Genomic DNA, 17,599 nt, shown 5'->3' with positions numbered 1-17,599 from the left:
CAAAAATAATATCATATAGGATGGTTTTGACAATTGTGATAAACATAGAAGTAATTGGCTTCCTCAGTGGCTCAGTGGTAAAGCATCCGCCTGCCAATGCAGGAGACGTGGGTTCAATCTCTGGGTCAGGAAGATGTCCTGGAGAGGAAAATGACAACTCACTTCAGTATTCTTGCCTGAGAAATCCTGTGGACAGAGGAGACTGGTGGGCTACAATCCAGGGGATTGTAAAAGGATCTGACACAACTTAACAACTAAAAAACAAAATACAAAATTAATAGCATAGTGTTCAGCACATAAAAATATCCAATACTTGTTAGTTATTCCCACCACCATCATTGTCATCCTAAAGTTGAAATGAAACTTATACCCACAAATAGGCAATGTTGGTGAACAATTTCTTGAAATGTGGTAAATTGATAGTTCTATTTCTATGAATAATGAGCTGTCTCCTCCAATAATAAATACAGTAATGATAATGACTATACTTGATTAAAAGCTCACTATGTACTGGATATTGCATTAAGCATCATTTGTGCATTATCTCATTAAAACCTCCTAACAACTCTTTGAGGTAGTTATGATGACTACTAACACCATACTTGTTGTCAATATGAGGAAACAGACACAAAGGAGAAGTAACTGTCCTAAGTTAAGGCTAGTGAAGTGCCAGAGCCAGGGTTGAACCCAGGCAGTCAAGATTTGGAGGTCATAATTTAAAAACATTATGCTTTCTAGTTTATGCAGCTCAATACCAGAAAAACAAACAATTCAATAAAAAGTGGGCAGAAAACCTAAACAGTCATTTCTCAAAAGATATACAGATGGCTATTAAACACATGAAAAGATACTCAGCAATGTTCATTAGTGTGTGTGTGTGTGTGTGTGTGTGTGTGTGTGTGCTCAGTCATGTTCAACTCTTTGCCACCCCATGGATTGTAGCCTACCAGGCTCCTCTGTCTATGGGATTTTCTAGGCAGGAATACTGGAGTGGGTTGTCATTTCCTTCTCCAGGAGTTCTTCCCGACCCAGGGATTGAATGGGAGTCTCTTCGTCTTCTGCATTGGCAGGTGGTTTTTACTGCTGAGCCACCTGGGAAACCCTTAGTAGAGAACTGTAAATCGAAACTACAATGAGGTATCAGCTCACACTGGTCAGAATGGCCATCATCAAAAAATCTACAAACAATAAATGCTGGAGAGGGCATGGAGAAAAGGGAACTCTCTTGCATTGTTGGTGGGAATGTAAATTGATGCAGCCACTATGAAATGCAGTATGGAGATTCCTCAAAACACTAGGAATAAAACTAGTGAGTAGTATAGGTGTTAAAAGCCATGAAGGATCTAAGATATAACCAGACTTGCAAGCTATCATTAACCTGCTTCCATTTCTGGGATGCTGGTGTAAGATGCTAGTTTCCTGGCTTAGAGACAAAGCTCATTGTATTAATGAGAGCAATAAATAGCTAAAGTATCAGTGTTTTCGTAACAATTTTACAGAGTGCTACAGAAAGGGACAAATGATATCTGTACACAGAGTGGGTGGAATTACAGGAGATAAATCCTGAGTTTAGGGTACCTGAATCTTTTACAATGGGTAGTAAACATGCCTACCCTTTACTTGGAGGGAAGAAGACATGGTCTTTATCTTTCAAGACCATATAAACATCCTTGAAAGATAGTCCAAAACAAATGGATGTCAATGCCTTCCTCACAAGATATGGAGAAACTCAAGATACCAACAATTATTACTCTTATTTTACAAATGACAAGGGTAAGGTCCAAGTTGATGTAAGTTGCTCATGGTTACATGGCCAGGTTCTAATTTCCACTCTGCTTCATTTTTGCTCTGTGACCTTGCTTAATTTATGTACCCTGACTATTCTGCTTTCTTACTATCTTTATTAAGTCATCTCCTCGCCTTTCCCATTTACTTATATCAACCTGTACCACTTCTCACCTGGATCATTGTACCAGCTTCCAACTGCCCTACTCTTGCTCTCCTTCGATCATTCCTAAAGATTGCAGCCAGAGTCTACTTTCTAAAATGCAAATCCAATCATATGATTCCCCATTCTTAAAATCCTCTAATGACTCTCCTCTTTGCACAGTGCTTACCATGGTGTATGTTATCCTTACTCATTCATTCCCTGCCTGTCTTTCTTAGAGTCATTCTTGCCATAACTAATTACAGTTCATATTTTTTCAAGCTTCCACGTGCCCATCTTGTGGTTCTCCTTGCTAGGAAAGCCTTTTCTCCCAGTCCAGTTGGAAATTGCTGTCATAGCTTTAGAATCTTATATATTGAATTTCCTCAGTGAAGCTTTGTCTGAATCCTTCCCTCTCATCAAATGGATTAACATTCCCTTCCTTTTTCTATTTCCTTCTTCTGCCTTTCACCTCCTTATGTTTTTTGCTCTTTTCTCCTTTCTTGTATCTTACCAAATCAGATTCTATTAACTACCTGTGCCCTGCCAATAGCAAAGACTCCATAAGCCCCAGAACCATGTACATATATTACTGTGGTTTCTAGACTCACCATCTTCTGCTGTGAAGTCTTATCCTGGTCTTTCTCAGCACTGAGTGGTGATTTGACCCCTTCAAAAAATGTAGAGATCAGATCAGTCCTGGGTAAGGATAGAAGTGGGGATTGACTTGAATGGACATAAGGACAACTTTTGAGTTAATGAAAATGGTTTATAAATTGGTTATGGTACTGGGAGCGCTTCAGATAGATGAGATACAAGCTGAAGTTGTTGGGTGAAACTTCTAAGGCAATCTGCTTTAAAAAAAAAAAAAAGTGGTGGTGGGGGGCAGCTCCAGCTAGTATGTTTCCCACTGACTCTTACCTTCTTTCTTTATGCCTGGATCTTGGAAGCAACGGTGACGGTAGAGCAACCATCTTATCACAATGAGGCAATAAGCAGATGGGAAAGATGATAGAGCAGAAAAGAGAAGGAGTCTGAGACCCTGATGAAAACTTTTTTAGCATCCCTGGATGACCTACCTCCGGGTACCTCAGTTGCCCTTAAATGGTTTAATCCACTGCTTTGCAGATTCACTTGTAGTCAAACAGTTTCTAACTGACATATTTTTGAAGCTGTGTGTCCACATTCATGAAGTCCAGAGGATAAAAGGTAACACACTCAATCAGTGAACCTCAACCAACTTATTTGGGATTTTGACTCAAATCATTCAAAATCATTTGCTTGCCTTACTCTTTTCATAACTGGCAGAACTTTACTTTCCAAATATCCAGGTATTTGCTTTTAGTTTTCTTTTTCCTCTACAGGTATAGATGCATCTTTCTTGGTCACAGGTTTGCTGTTCAGATGGAAATCAAGCCCTCCCCAGCTCCACAAGGTGAAACAGGCTCTAATGTAATCAGTTTAGGCTAGCCCTGGAGAGTTCCTTTGTTCTTTGTTTTTATATAAAAATCTGTCAACCGGAACCAAAATAAATCAATATTGGCTAAACATTGAAGTTCCTAATTTCAAATTTCTTTAGACCCCTCAAGAAATCTGAAAATAAGAATTAAAGAGATTTCAGAAGGAGTCCTCATGGAGGCTGAGAAGGGGATCAGGGCTGCCTTGGGGGTAGTTGCAGAGAAAAGCATGTGTTCTTCATTAAACTTGACCCTGCCTGCCTCACTAAGTTCACTCGAGGCCCTGACTCTGTCCTAGTCATGGCACAAGGGAGGTCTCAGGTACTGCCAGGCTTGGTGCATCTCACTTCTATTCCTAGCCGAAAGACTCACAGCTTTCACACATTTGAGATGGAGTCTATTCCATAGGAAGACATTTCCAAAATTTTTCCTCCATTAGCAAAGAGTTAAGTGCTTTAAACCTAACCTAATGATTCTCTAAACAAAGCCTCCTCATCTCTCTCTCCTTCCTGAAGCCACTTTGGTTCATTTTTCCTACCAGCATTGAGCCCCGCTCCACTCCATGCCCATCAGTTTACAACAACTGGGAGCACCAAAAGGAAGAATGTTTGTCCTGTCCTTAGAGGCTCCAGAGATATCACAGTCTCCTGGGCTGGTAGAGTGTTCCCATAGGTCAACCTCAATTCCAGATCTGGGCGGGCAACTGTTGGGAATCACGTGGTCAATGCTTTATCAAGGAGATGCTGCTGCTGTCAACCTGGGGAAAGGGGAGGTTGGGAGCTTGTGTTCTGATTCTATTCTGCAGATGAGTCTGATGCAGAGCAGGATTCCTAAGGGGCTCAGAATCCTCTAGTCTGGTAAGATGGTTTTGTTTGCTGCTCCCTGCTGTCTTATTCTTATCCACCTTTGCCAGATCCTCCTCTTGCTCCATTCTTATTTAAATCAAACTCTAACTTTAGTCCCTGGAGCTGAAGTCAGTTCTAACCATCTTCATGAAGCCATCAGTTTCCATTCTGCTTTGATGATACCTCTTTGAGCTGTTTGATGTTGTGCCCTCACTGCATTTGGGGTGAATCCACAGAGCCATGGTAATTTCTCTTTGTCATAAATATGTTTTGTCTCAGTTATCCAAGTGTAAGTCCTTATAGGTTGTGCATCTTATTTCTGGTCTTTTATTGCCTAAGACCATGCATGACTGAGACATGGTCTCAAACATGGTTGGGACAGTCACTGCACTGTGCAATCTATGACATTTTGCATTGTGCAGGCATGGATTCTGCTCTCAGCTGAGAAATATCTAAGATCTATGACTTAGTCAGATACATAAATTCCCCAGGTCAGTTGCCTTTGCTGCAAAGTAAAGACCTTAGCACAGAAACAGATTCCCAAAAATTGTTGAATAAATGATCATTATTAGGTATGATAGACTTGGTGCTTGTTTTTCTTCCCCTTCTTTTATCTCCTTCACTCTTTGAACATATTTCCTATTGTTGGTGTGAAAAGAGTTTGGAGATGGTAATACGAAGGTGATATGTAACCTACAGAGGCAGGTATGTTGCAGCTGTCATAGACTACATACCATGTGACCCCATTACTTTTGAAAATGAGACACAGTCACACCATGTATGCATTTAGCATACATACAAGCTTAGTGCTTAAGAAGCAGCTGTTTCTCTTTAGGTAGATACAGCTGGACTATTCTGATACCAGGTCAGCAATGTTGATCTCTTCATAGCTTCCTTAGAAAGACAATCATATGCATGGTAAATTAAGATCAGTAACAGATTCAGTTCAGTCACTCAGTCATGTCCAACTCTGCGACCCCATGAATGGCAGCATGCCAGGCCTCCCTGTCCATCACCAACTCCTGGAGTTCACTCAAACTCACGTCCATCGAGTTGGTGATGCCATCCAGCCATCTCATCCTCTGTTGTCCTGTTCTCTTCCTGCCCCAAATCCCTCCCAGCATCAGAGTCTTTTCCAATGAATCAACTCTTCACTTGAGGTGGCCAAAGTATTGGAGTTTCAGCTTTAGCATCAGTCCTTCCAAAGAACACCCAGGACTGATCTGCTTTAGAATGGACTAGTTGGTCCTTGCAGTCCAAGGGACTCTCAAGAGTCTTCTCCAACACCACAGTTAAAGCATCAATTCTTCAGTGCTCAGCTTTCTTCACAGTCCAATTCTCACATCCATACATGACTACTGGAAAAACCATAGCCTTGACTAGACGAACCTTTGTTGGCAAAGTAATGTCTCAGCTTTTGAATATGCTATCTAGGTTGGTCATAACTTTCCTTCCAAGGAGTAAGCATCTTTTAATTTCATGGCTGTAATCACCATCTGCAGTGATTTTGGAGCCCCAAAAAACAAAGTCTGACACTGTTTCCACCGTTTCCCCATCTATTTCCCATGAAGTGATGGGACCAGATGCCACGATCTTCGTTTCCTGAATGTTGAGCTTAAGCCAACTTTTTCACTCTCCTCTTTCAATTTCATCAAGAGGCTTTTTAGTTCCTCTTTATTTTCTGCCATAAGGGTGGTGTCATCTGCATATCTGAGGTTATTGATATTTCTCCCTGCAATCTTGATTCCAGCTTGTGCTTCCTCCAGCCCAGCGTTTCTCATGATGTACTCTGCATATAAGTTAAATAAGCAGGGTGACAACATACAGCCTTGACGTACTCCTTTTCCTATTTGGAACCAGTCTGTTGTTCCATGTCCAGTTCTAACTGTTGCTTCCTGACCTGCATACAGGTTTCTCAAGAGGCAGGTCAGGTGGTCTGCTATTCCCATCTCTTTCAGAATTTTCCACAGTTTATTGTGATCCACACAGTCAAAGGCTTTGACATAGTCAATAAAGCAGAAGTACATGTTTTTCTGGAACTCTATTCCTTTTTCCATGATCCAACAGATGTTGGCAATTTGATCTCTGGTTCCTCTGCTTTTTCTAAAACCAGCTTGAACATCTGAAAATTCACAGTTCATGTATTGCTGAAGCCTGGCTTGGAGAATTTTGAGCATTACTTTACTAGCATGTGAGATGAGTGCAATTGTGCAGTAGTTTGAGCATTCTTTGGCATTGCCTTTCTTTGGGATTGGAATGAAAACTGATCTTTTCCAGTCCTGTGGCCACTGCTGAGTTTTTCAAATTTGCTGACATATTGAGTGCAGCACTTTCACAGCATCAACTTCAGGATTTGAAATAGCTCAACTGGAATTCTATCACCTCCACTAGCTTTGTTCATAGTGATGCTTTCTAAAGCCCACTTGACTTCACATTCCAAGATGTCTGGCTCTAGGTGAGTGATCACACCATCGTGATTATCTGGGTCGTAAAGATTACCTCTCCTTAATTATGTATGCATCATGCAAATATAAATATGTATCTAAAAGCAGCTAAACAGAGAGAGTAAAGAAAGAAAGAGGTCTTACAGATCTTTGCTACTCAAAGTGTGATCCATAGGCCAGCAAAATGGGTATCAGCAAGGAGCTTCTCAGTGACGCAGAATCTCCGGCCCCATCTCAAATCTACTGACTTAGAATCTGCATTGTAACAAGATCTGCAGGTGATGTGTACCCATGCTAAGTTTGAAGAGAGGCTGCTTTAGAGAAAGTTTAAAAAATAATGAGAATAAGAGGTCTAAGACACTATTCAGTCTTTCCCACAAGCCTGAACTGATGTCACGCCCTGCTTGACTTCCCTCCACACTCAAAATAGGAGGCCACTTTATTTCTTCACTTATGCTTTGTGGGAATCATTAATAGAAGTGGAATCAGTCATTGTTCTCATGCTCCTGCTCCTCAGTTTCATCAGCTACCACACTTGCTTTAGGTAATAGTTTCTAGAGGGATGAGATTATGACTATGTTGGACCCATTAACATTTATATCTCCCAGTGGTGGTAAAAGTAGATAGGTTTGCAATTCATTCGTCAGTGATTTTACTGAGCATCCAGGCATTGAGTTAGGCCCAGAAGAGAAAAAGGATAATGGGAGATGGCCCTTGCTATTCTTGATGAAGAAGGCAGCTGTCATGAGCATATCAGTCTGGCCTAGCGGGCAATGTGACATGCGGTAAAGAAGAAGTGTTTTGAATTCCACAGTGAAATTTCTGACAAAGGCCATCTTTCCTTTTCCTGCTTTGTAGAAAGGAAGACCTGAAGAGGCAGCAGTTGGAATGAAAAGACATGTGTGAAAAACCTCTATGATTCTGACTCACAAGATTCCTCTCCTCTGTGGACAGGCTTTCTTCTCAGAGGGACAAAATTGCTTCCTACATCTTTATTAACACTTAATTCCAGAGACCAAAAATGATGTCTTTAAATTTATTTCCTCCTAAAGTAAGATTAATAGCTTGCCTTGAGTTCATTCATCCTGTTTCTCTACTTTGGTTTTTAAAAGTATTTCACAGCATCTCTGCTAGAGTTAGATCAGAAAACAAAGAAATAAACCTTATCAGTGATTTCTCCCAATATCTGCCAAATGCCATAGAAGAGATGTTTTGATTAGGCAATTTTCATTACTAAAAACACTATAGCACAATAAATTAATTCAATGTTGTGCACTTATCTATTAGACACATTACTATAGGAGTATAAAAATGTTAATTATTCATTATCATCACTCTGATTATTTGTTGTGGTTGATAATTACATTGAATATATTTTATATCAGTAATAACCTTCTGTCTACATTTACAACATGTCGTATCTTGGGGGCTTGTCAAGTTTTTTCCCCAAGCCTTTCCTTTATTAAGACACAGACCTCAGGAGTACATAACCTTTATGTTGAAGACTGATTTTCTTCTTTCATATAAAGAGCAAATATTATAGATTAATTAATCCAGGATGATTATAATTTAATCACTCTTCCTCTGACTCCACAAGGGATTTGGCTTTTATTCAGTTGCTCATTCATATTGTTATGAAGAATAAATGCAGTCATAAAATATTTGTGTGCTATGAATTCACAGAACAACTAACTGAGAACCTGGAGAGGAATGACTGCCAGCCAGTCACCCACTTGAATCCCGTGCCATGTGTCTCAGCCTCAAATACAAGATAATGACCTCTAAATAAAAAGTCTGGACCAATGCAGGAGAACTTGGCCTTTGACTTGACTGGATTGGGTGTAGTTCAACCACAAGCAAAATATTTCAGTCCCCTAAAATTTACTGAGCACTTACTGGGCACTGATACTGTGTTAAATTCGAGAATAAGCTACCTACTCTTGCTTGATCTTGAAACCATTATTTACTGTTCTGTCTCTTGATCTCCTCATATGTAAAATAGGACAATAATAATAGAACCCACTTCACTGGACAGTGACGATTAAGTGGGTTAATAATAATTGTTGAAGTGCCTTGAATGGTGCCTGGCACTGGGCAAGCACTCAATAAACCTAAGCTGTAGTTATTATTATTATTCATATGTCTCTCTTGTCAAGATGGACACAGATGTATGAGAAGTAAGGCACATACATGACTAATTGTGCAAATACAGTGATCAAAGTCTGTTGAAAGACACAGATGTAGGATGCGGGTGTGATGGGTGAGGAAAGACTTCCAAAAGGAGATCTTTGGAGCTCACTCAGAAAATGAAGGCACTGCTGTGTTGAGTGGATCCACTGAGGGGTGGTAGAGGGGGCGGGGGTACAATTTCCAGAAGATGAAGAGCTGTCCATGAAGGCTGAGAAACTTGTGGGGACAGAGCAAGATGGCTAGATTAGCAAGGACCAAATTCCATAGAGACTTACATGGGGAACTGACAGTTGGGACTTCAGCCTGAAGGCATGAAAAGAGTCTTCAGCAGGGGAGTCACAGATAAAATTAGCATCACGGCAGCCTGGAATGTGGAAGGGATGGTAGCTAAGAGTCTGGAGAAGACCTAATGACAGCACCTGGCAGGAGCTATGAGGTCTCAGCTGAGGCAGAGAAATGTGAGTTCATGTGCAGAAGTTGCGTGTGTGTGCATGCTGAGTCACTTCAGTTGTGTCCGATTCTTTGCAACCTTATGGCCTGTAGCCCTCCAGGCTCCTTTGTCCATGGGACTCTCCAGGCAAGAATCCTGTAGTGGGTTGCCATGCCTTCCTTCTGGGGATTTTCCCAACCCAGGAATCAAACCCATGTCTCTTATGTCTCCTGCATTGGCAGATGGGTTGTTTACCAGGAGTGCCACCTGGAAGCCCCACAGAAGTCGTACAGAGGTATGACATTGGAAGATGGGAAGGAAGGTGGAGTAAGTATTACAGGTGAAAGTGCAAGGTAAAGTAACAACAAGGAACTTATCCTGCTGCACTAAACACCTTACCTGCATTGCCCCATTAAATCCTGGCAGAAGTTCAGTGAGGAAAATGCCCTTAGGATCTCCATTTTACAGATGAGAAAATGAAGGCTCTGATTGTTTCATACCAGGACTACAGAGCAAGAAGTGGTAGCTTTGAATTCTAGAACATCCCCCTTTGATTTTCAAGATTAATGAGCATTATGATTTTTGTCACTTCGTAGTGTTTTATTCCACATCTTCTCCAGGAACCATCAGAGCCCTCGGGTGGGGCTGCTGCCTGTGTGTGGCAGAGAATTCACTGGAAAACCTGCCCAGATTTTGAGCAGCTCTGGTTATGTGTCATATAAAGTGTACATTTTAATCCCTGTAGGAAATGGCTGCTCCTCTGAAGTGAGCATTTTTTTCTTTCTAGACAAGGAGAAGCCTGAACCTCAGGTGCCTGGTATATCTACCATCTATAGAAGACACCCTGGGCAGTGGCTTCTTTGCCAGCAGGAGCAGCAATGCCAGTGTGTGCAGGGGGGCAGAGTGAGGCTTAGGGCTGGGGGTGGGGGTAGGGTGGAAATGGGGCGCGGCTCTCTGAATAGTGGTGAGAAAGATCTCTGAACAGATCTAGGTACAAGTGCTCTAAAAAACACTCAGAACATCCAGGCTCAGGACACTGAGGTGAAATATAGAAGAAAGAAATTCTCAAGGTCCTTCTCTCTCTGGATCCCTGTCTCCTTGTACATTCTGTCGGGTAGGTCTTCTGTGATGGGCACTAGAGATAATGCTGATTGAACTGTATGGGACTTCACACACATTAGCTTCTGTCCCAGGGTGGGAGGTCTAGGCAACCAAGAGATCCAGGATCTGCAATGCATGGTCATGCACCCACCGGGCAGCAGCGGGGGCTGTGATCCCAGGCTCTCAAAAAGTGGGAGAAATTTGAATTGGGGGCTTGAAGGATATTGGAAAGACAGACTGAAAGAGATTAATTAGCTTAAGAGTGCCCTTAGCAATCAGTTCTCAACCCTGTCTGGCTAGAATTGCTCAGGGAGCTTCTAAACATGCTGGAGTGCAGGCTGCCTCCATAGAGATTTGGATCCATTTGATCTTGGGTGGGCCCAAGCATGGACCTATTTTAAAATCTGCCCAGGATAATAATGTGTCACCAGAGTTGAAACCACCAATTACAGCAGAGACTGAAGGCCAGCTGTTTAGGCCCCACCAGGCATGAGCCAGAGTTCCCAGGGCACGTTCTCCAAGGGCAGGCACAGTAACAGGCACCTTTGTAGGAACAGTATCAAAACTCACAAAGCCAGGCAAGTAGCACCAGGCATCCTCCTGGAGAGGCTGGGCCAGTCCTTCTCCACCTCCAGTGGGAACTAGACAAGGAGAAACCTGAGCCTCAGGCGAGAATGGCACAATGTGGACTGTGTCTTTGGGGGCAACCACAAAGCACGGAAACACTTTATTCAAGAATTCCATTCACTGTCCAGCCATGAGACAGGGGAAAGGATGAGAAAACCCATGACTGTCCCTCCAGCCCAGCTTTTCAGTAGAATATGGTACTGCCCTTGAGGAGAAGACAAAGCTACAGATCTGAGGCCTTGAGCTGTGCTCTCAACCCAAGCTCCCCACGGCACAGGGCAGGTCTTAACTAGCTTGGCCTGGTCTGCACCTGTGTAGTCAATTCTCCGTTTTGCAGGAGAGGATTTTCCTGTTTATGGTTTACATGTGGCTGACTTTTAATTCCAGCCTGGGTTTTTCCACTGTTCCACACCCTCCTGGGTCTTCTTCCCTATGACCTGGATGGCACACAGACTCCTACAATTGTTATCTGTGCAGACTAGGATGTCAAACTGGTTCTCAGTGTTTGACTTGGCTCTCAATATACCACAGACACTAAGTAGATGTCTGTTAATTGACTGGTTGTGGCCACCAGGTCATGCCGTGTAGATAAAGCCTAAGAGAATTATTTTTGTATTGTCTTCTTCCCTTCATTGTGCTAATGAGCAATAGTTGACTGTGATACTTTCTTGGTTGAGTAATTGCCCTTTTTGCAAATACGTTCCAAGTCCAGAAATAAAGAACAGAGATTTTCTCTTTATTGCTAAAGTGCTGGACATGTTCTTGTTATTGCTGAAGTGCAGTCTTTCTCTGGGCTTCCCTGGTGGCTCAGATAGTTAAAAATCTGCTTGGAATGTGCAAGACAGGGGTTCAATCCTTGGATAAGAAAGATCCCCTAGAGAAGGGAATGGCTATCTACTCCAGTATTCTTGCCTGGAGAATTCCATGGACAGAGAAGCCTGGCGGGCTACAGTTCATGGGGTCCCAAAGAGTATGACATGACTGAGTGACTAACACTCTCACTTTTTTTCACTGTCTTTCTAGAGTCTCTTGATGGTCCAGTTGTATTTTGGACTGAAAATGTAATCTAGCAGAGTTTGCACAGACATCCAACCTGAACTTTATTTTTACCATTTAACCATAGAGGTGCTATATTTAATAATTATTATATTCCTATTTATGTGTTTTTAAAGTTTAGAGAGGCAAGTATTTTTAAGAGAGCAGATGTCTGAACTCAATGCCAAAATAACTTCAGAAACCATCATAGTTAATGAGGGGTTTACATAATGTTTAGTTTAAAAAATGAAGGTGAATTAATCTGGTGAATACAGGAGCCAACTCCTAATTTTCAAAAGGTTATCAGCAGGGTTTGTTGCATACTCTAGGAGTCAGTCTTTAAGCTGTTATTTATTCTAAGAGAGGATGTTTTGATTTGAAAAGGGGAGAGCCACATGGAATAAAGTTCTCTCCTAGAAAAGATGGTGCAAAAAATGTATGTCCTTTGAGATGGGCAAAATATAATCTAGCATTAGCAACAAAACAAGATGTAAAGGCTTTTATGATTTTGTCTTTGCACCCTTTTTATTCAATTAGTATTCTTTTAAATGGGCTTCCCTGGTTGCTCAGTGGTAAAGAATTCACCTGCAATGCAGAAGATGCATGTGGGAGACATGGGTTTGGTCCCTGGGTCAGGAAGATCCCCTGGAGAAGGAAATGGCAACCCACTTCAGTATTCCTGCCTGGAAATTTCCATGAACAGAAGAACCTGGCAGGCTACAGTCCATGGGGTCACAAAAGAGTCTGACATGACTTAGCGACTAAAGAACAACAATAACAAAGAATACTTTGATTAGTATTCATAGCACATAGCACCTGCAGAAACCTGCTAGTGTTTTCTCAGTTGTATGTTCTTTCAGTTGTATATTCTTTCAGACTGGGTCCTTCACCTCTTTCTTTGCAAGTTATAGTCCATATTTTTCATTTGATTATCAATTAGTAGTTGTGGTAGTAGTAGTGTTTCTGGTGTAGTGTATTTAAATAATTCTCATGACATTTCTAGTTATTTTTCTCATAGTTAACCGGAATATGTATGTCTAGACCTCCTGCTGTTTTGATGTAGTTTGGGCTCATTCTTTTTGAATTCTTCTCATCTTCTCTGTCTTTTGTTACAGCTGCATTTTGAGAGCTGAGACTTGTTTATCCATTACCTCTCTGTGGCTCAGTGATGCAGAGATAGAGAAGACAGAGCTCAGTGGCAGTGGGATACAGCTCTGGCTGAAAGGTCTGCATTCAACTTTCTGTTTTGAGATATTTTTGTTTGTTTGTTTTTAAATTTTCTTCTGTTTTTTCTTGTTTTCTTTTTTTTCTATTTTAAAATTTTATTTTGTTGTTCTTTGAGACCATTTTGTATGTCCTATACCAGAGGCTACTCCACTCAGCCAAGGTATATGCTGTTTGGGGACTTAGCTAATCTTTCCCCCACCTATCAGAGTATTTTGGATTATGGGATGCTTGGATGGCATTCCCTGCCCTGGTGTGAGGACACAGCATATGTTAAGATCCCTTCTTTCAGCGACATTTTTTACATTCCTCAGGGCAACTCCAATTAACTCGTTGGTCCTCTTCTCTTCAGTTTAAAAAATAATCATCCGATTTTTCTTGACTTTTGCACTGTTCTGTTGCCCTTGGTCTGTTTGTGGTGTGGAGACAGGGTCAGAAGCTCTGACAGGATGGACACTCAGACTTGACTGAAGAATTTCTTGCCTTGACTACCACATAAACTGTATCTGTTTATGTTACAAGTCTGTTCCCCTCTCCCTGGTTGTTATTGGTGAGTTTGGGGAAGGTCCTAAAAAATTAGTTTTCGCTTGTTTCATGAGGGACAGAATGCTGGTTTGTCTGTGATACTGCTTCCCCCTCATCTCAACCCTAAACTCTAAAGCAGTTTTAAGATGAAGAGCCAGAGTCATTCTTGGGAGTTGAAATGATTTTCAGGTAAGCAAAGATGGTCTTCTCTAGAAACCAGAGAAAACGTAAGCAGTGAATAATTATAATTATAAATTTGGTGAGTATTCAAGTCGAATTTAGGTGTTTACAGTTATTTAAAATCCTCTAAATTTTAAGTTTGTTATTTCAAAGTAGAAATTATAGTTTAATTAATATGCAAGCTTTCATCTTCAGGAAAAAGATATATATTTTAATGGGAAGCACATGTTTGCGACATTTTAAATCTTGGTTTCTCTCAATTGTCAGAAGTGAGTCTAATCATTTGCTTAGGAAACTGGTCAGCCACCGCCTTGTAGAAACTACCTGAATTGCAAGCAAATTGTAAATAAACCTTAAATGATAGTTCTCACCCTTGGCTGACTGTAGAATCACATGATGAGATTTCTAAAAGTACTGTTTCACTTGGATCCTAACACCTTAAATTCTGATTTAATTGATCTAAGGTTCTTATCCACTGCTTCTAAATGTACTATTTTTGGGAGTCTCCAAGATGATTCCGAAGTGGTGCCCACCTGCCTCCTTTTTCTTTTTCTTCTCCCCTTCTTTCTTCTTACCATATTATCTTCAACCCCCGTGCATATCTCAGTCCCTTGGGTTTTCTTTCTAACCAGGTCCACCTAAAATAGTTGAAGTTCAAGAGCCCTCATCAATAGAAGCTCCTATTCTCTTCCAACTTATTGGTCTACTCAGAAGCATCTGCATGTAAATGAAAACACCAGGGAAAATGCCTTATCCTATTCCTCAGTTAATTTCTAATGGCGATTTTAGCTGGTACAGAGTACTCCATGCCATATAAGATAAGGGCCCTTTCACCTACTGGTTTGTCTGATCTTTTTTCTAAATTGTTTCCTAAACAGTGTTCTGTTGTTTTTTTAAATGTCTCCTTAGATTTGTTCTTGATGCAAGAATTTCCAACAGAGGGTCATAACAAATGAGGCCATCTGAACAGTCCTATGGTTAAAAGAAAATATAAAACCTTACTGTTTCACTCAGAATTTTTCTAGATTGTTAGCAGAATCTCTTTCCCAGAGTATAATTAAGACCATAGTTTTAAAAAACCTATTTAGTTTAGGGGGCTTCCCAGGTGGCGCAGAGATAAAGAATCTACATTCATGCATGCATTTAGTTTAGGATTGATGCGTATACACTACTATATTTAAATAGATAACCAATAAGGACCTACTGATAGTACAGGGAACTCTGCTCAGTATTCTGTAATAACCTAAATGGGAGAAGAATTTGAAAAACAATAGATACATTTGTATGTTTAATTGAATCATTTGGCTGAACACCTGAAACTAATACAACATTGTTAATCAACTCTGCAGTATAAAACTATAAAATACAAATGAAATATTTCATATTTTAACTATAGAACGAATTTTAAAAATAAATAATGAAAAACCTATTTAACAAATAAGAAATGTACTTCTAGAGGTTTTCCTTAGTTTCATACCTTGAGATCATGCCTATGTGCTGAAAGCAATGCATGCCCAGTGAAATCATGAGGCAAGCACGCTGAAGTCCTTTTCCCCTCGCCTCTATAACAGCACTGAGCATTTATAGGATTTTCCCTGTCAGATATTTTACATCTTGATTAGTATTTTCAGGATGAGTGAAGAAGTCATAACATTACCTAGGCCAGAAAAGTCTTATAAAAGTTGCTTTATACCCAAGAATATAGCAACATAGTCACCTCTATGTTTTAGAACAATGCTTCATTCAATAGCATCATCATTGGTCATTCTTAATTGAGACCTTAGTATTATACCTTGTATGACTCTCATTCACCATGTTTTACCTAACATGTTTCCTCAAACAGTAGCTGTGGGTTTGTGACTGCAGAGCTGTTGGAGAGGAGAGTTCAGCAGTGCTTTCTCTTCCCTCCTCGACTTTCTTGCTGTTCCCTGGGAGAGGGGTTCACACTTCATTTTACTTATTCATCCTCCCCTACACTGATTTCACAGGACTAAAAGGCAAAGGGTCTGTGCACAGCAGACGTCTGCTCCCATCATCTGAACCCATCCTTCTCTCTTTTTCTTCTTTCTTACTTTCCTCCCCCTTTGCCTGAGCATCAGCAGCCGCACTGAGTTGCCCAGCAGAAAACAAGCACGCTCAGAGATCAGCAAAGCCAGGACACCAAAAAAAATGAGGAAAATACCATTAAAAGTAGAATTTTATTTTTTAAAAGTTTGGAAGGGAATTATGGGGGAAATCAGGTGTTTTTTTTTTCCCCCTCTTATTTTGAGAGCTACTACAATTTTTTTCTTTATTACTTCTGTGGGGCACCATACCATTTTTAAGTTTTGGTCCCTGAATGATTTGCACTGGCAGGAATGGTTCAGGAAAAGGAGAGAGAAAAGGGACAAGCATCACCTGGAAAAGAATCCTGAGAGGACTCACATTTGACCATGGCCTTGAGCCATAGGATGGGGTTAGAGCCAGAGGAAGCAAATTTTGGTTGGTCTATTTTCCAATCACTTTGCTTTCCTCTGCTCTAAATACAGTGGGAGCAAAATGGGAGGAGTCCCACCCCTTGGCCTTGATCTTCTGACAGCATTACTGCTATTGCCCATGTCATTGCTTTAGAACTCAGAGAAACATATGGTCCCTCTGAATTCACATTCAGAATTCCCCAGCTGATGACAAAACCATCATGAAGAGCAGATACTCTGAGGCTAGTGCACTGGTCGCTTTCAAATCATTAATAATAATGACAATGCTAATAATGTCAGTGTAGGAAAAAAAGGGAGGCAAAGAATGGCCATGTGTATGCAGTGCAGCCTGTAAGGTGATTACAAAGATGCCCAAAGGCATCAACCTACAGGATATGTCCCAAATTGTCTCAACCCCCATAATATTATATTCACTCCCTTTTATACACCACATATAAGGCAGAAGTCCTTTAGATCTAACATACGTCTTCCTTCACCTGAAAACCCTTGAGAGCAGATCCTGTAGAGAATAAGGAAACAGTGGCAAAAAAAGGCAAATAAGTTGCCCAAGTGGCTTACTTAGCTATCTATTGCATAGCAGCTTAAACCTAATGCTTTAAAACAAGTTGGTGCCTTAAAACTTTAACTTATTGTCTCTACAGTCTCTATGGGCCAGGAATCCTACTGGGAACAGTAGATTTTTTTTTTTTTCCTGCTCTATGTCTGGGACCTCACATGGAAGACTTGAAAGCTGGGGACTAGATTCATCTATGGGCCAGCTCACTCAAATCTCTGGAAGTTGATTTTGGTCATTTATTGGGGCTGTTGTTTGGGACACTTAATGTGTGGCCTCTTTATGTGGCCTGGGCTTCCTTACAACATGGAACCTAGATTCCAAGAGCAAATGTCCAGAGAAAAGTGAAAGTGTTAGTCCCTTAGTCATATCTGACTCTTTGCAACCCCATGGTCTGTCCATGGGATTCTCCAGGCAAGAATATTGGAGTGGTTTGCCAGTCCCTTCTCCAGGGGACCTTCCTGACCCAGGGGTTGAACCCAGGTCTCCTGCATTGCAGGCAGATTCTTTACCATCTGAACCACCTAGAAGCTATGCCCTTTATGTCCTTACCTCAGAGGCCATGTAAAACTACATCTACCATA

The sequence above is a fragment of the Bos javanicus genome, chromosome 2, assembly GCF_032452875.1.
Source record: "Bos javanicus breed banteng chromosome 2, ARS-OSU_banteng_1.0, whole genome shotgun sequence".
In the NCBI taxonomy this organism is placed as follows: domain Eukaryota; kingdom Metazoa; phylum Chordata; class Mammalia; order Artiodactyla; family Bovidae; genus Bos; species Bos javanicus.
This window is presented reverse-complemented; position numbering follows the sequence as displayed.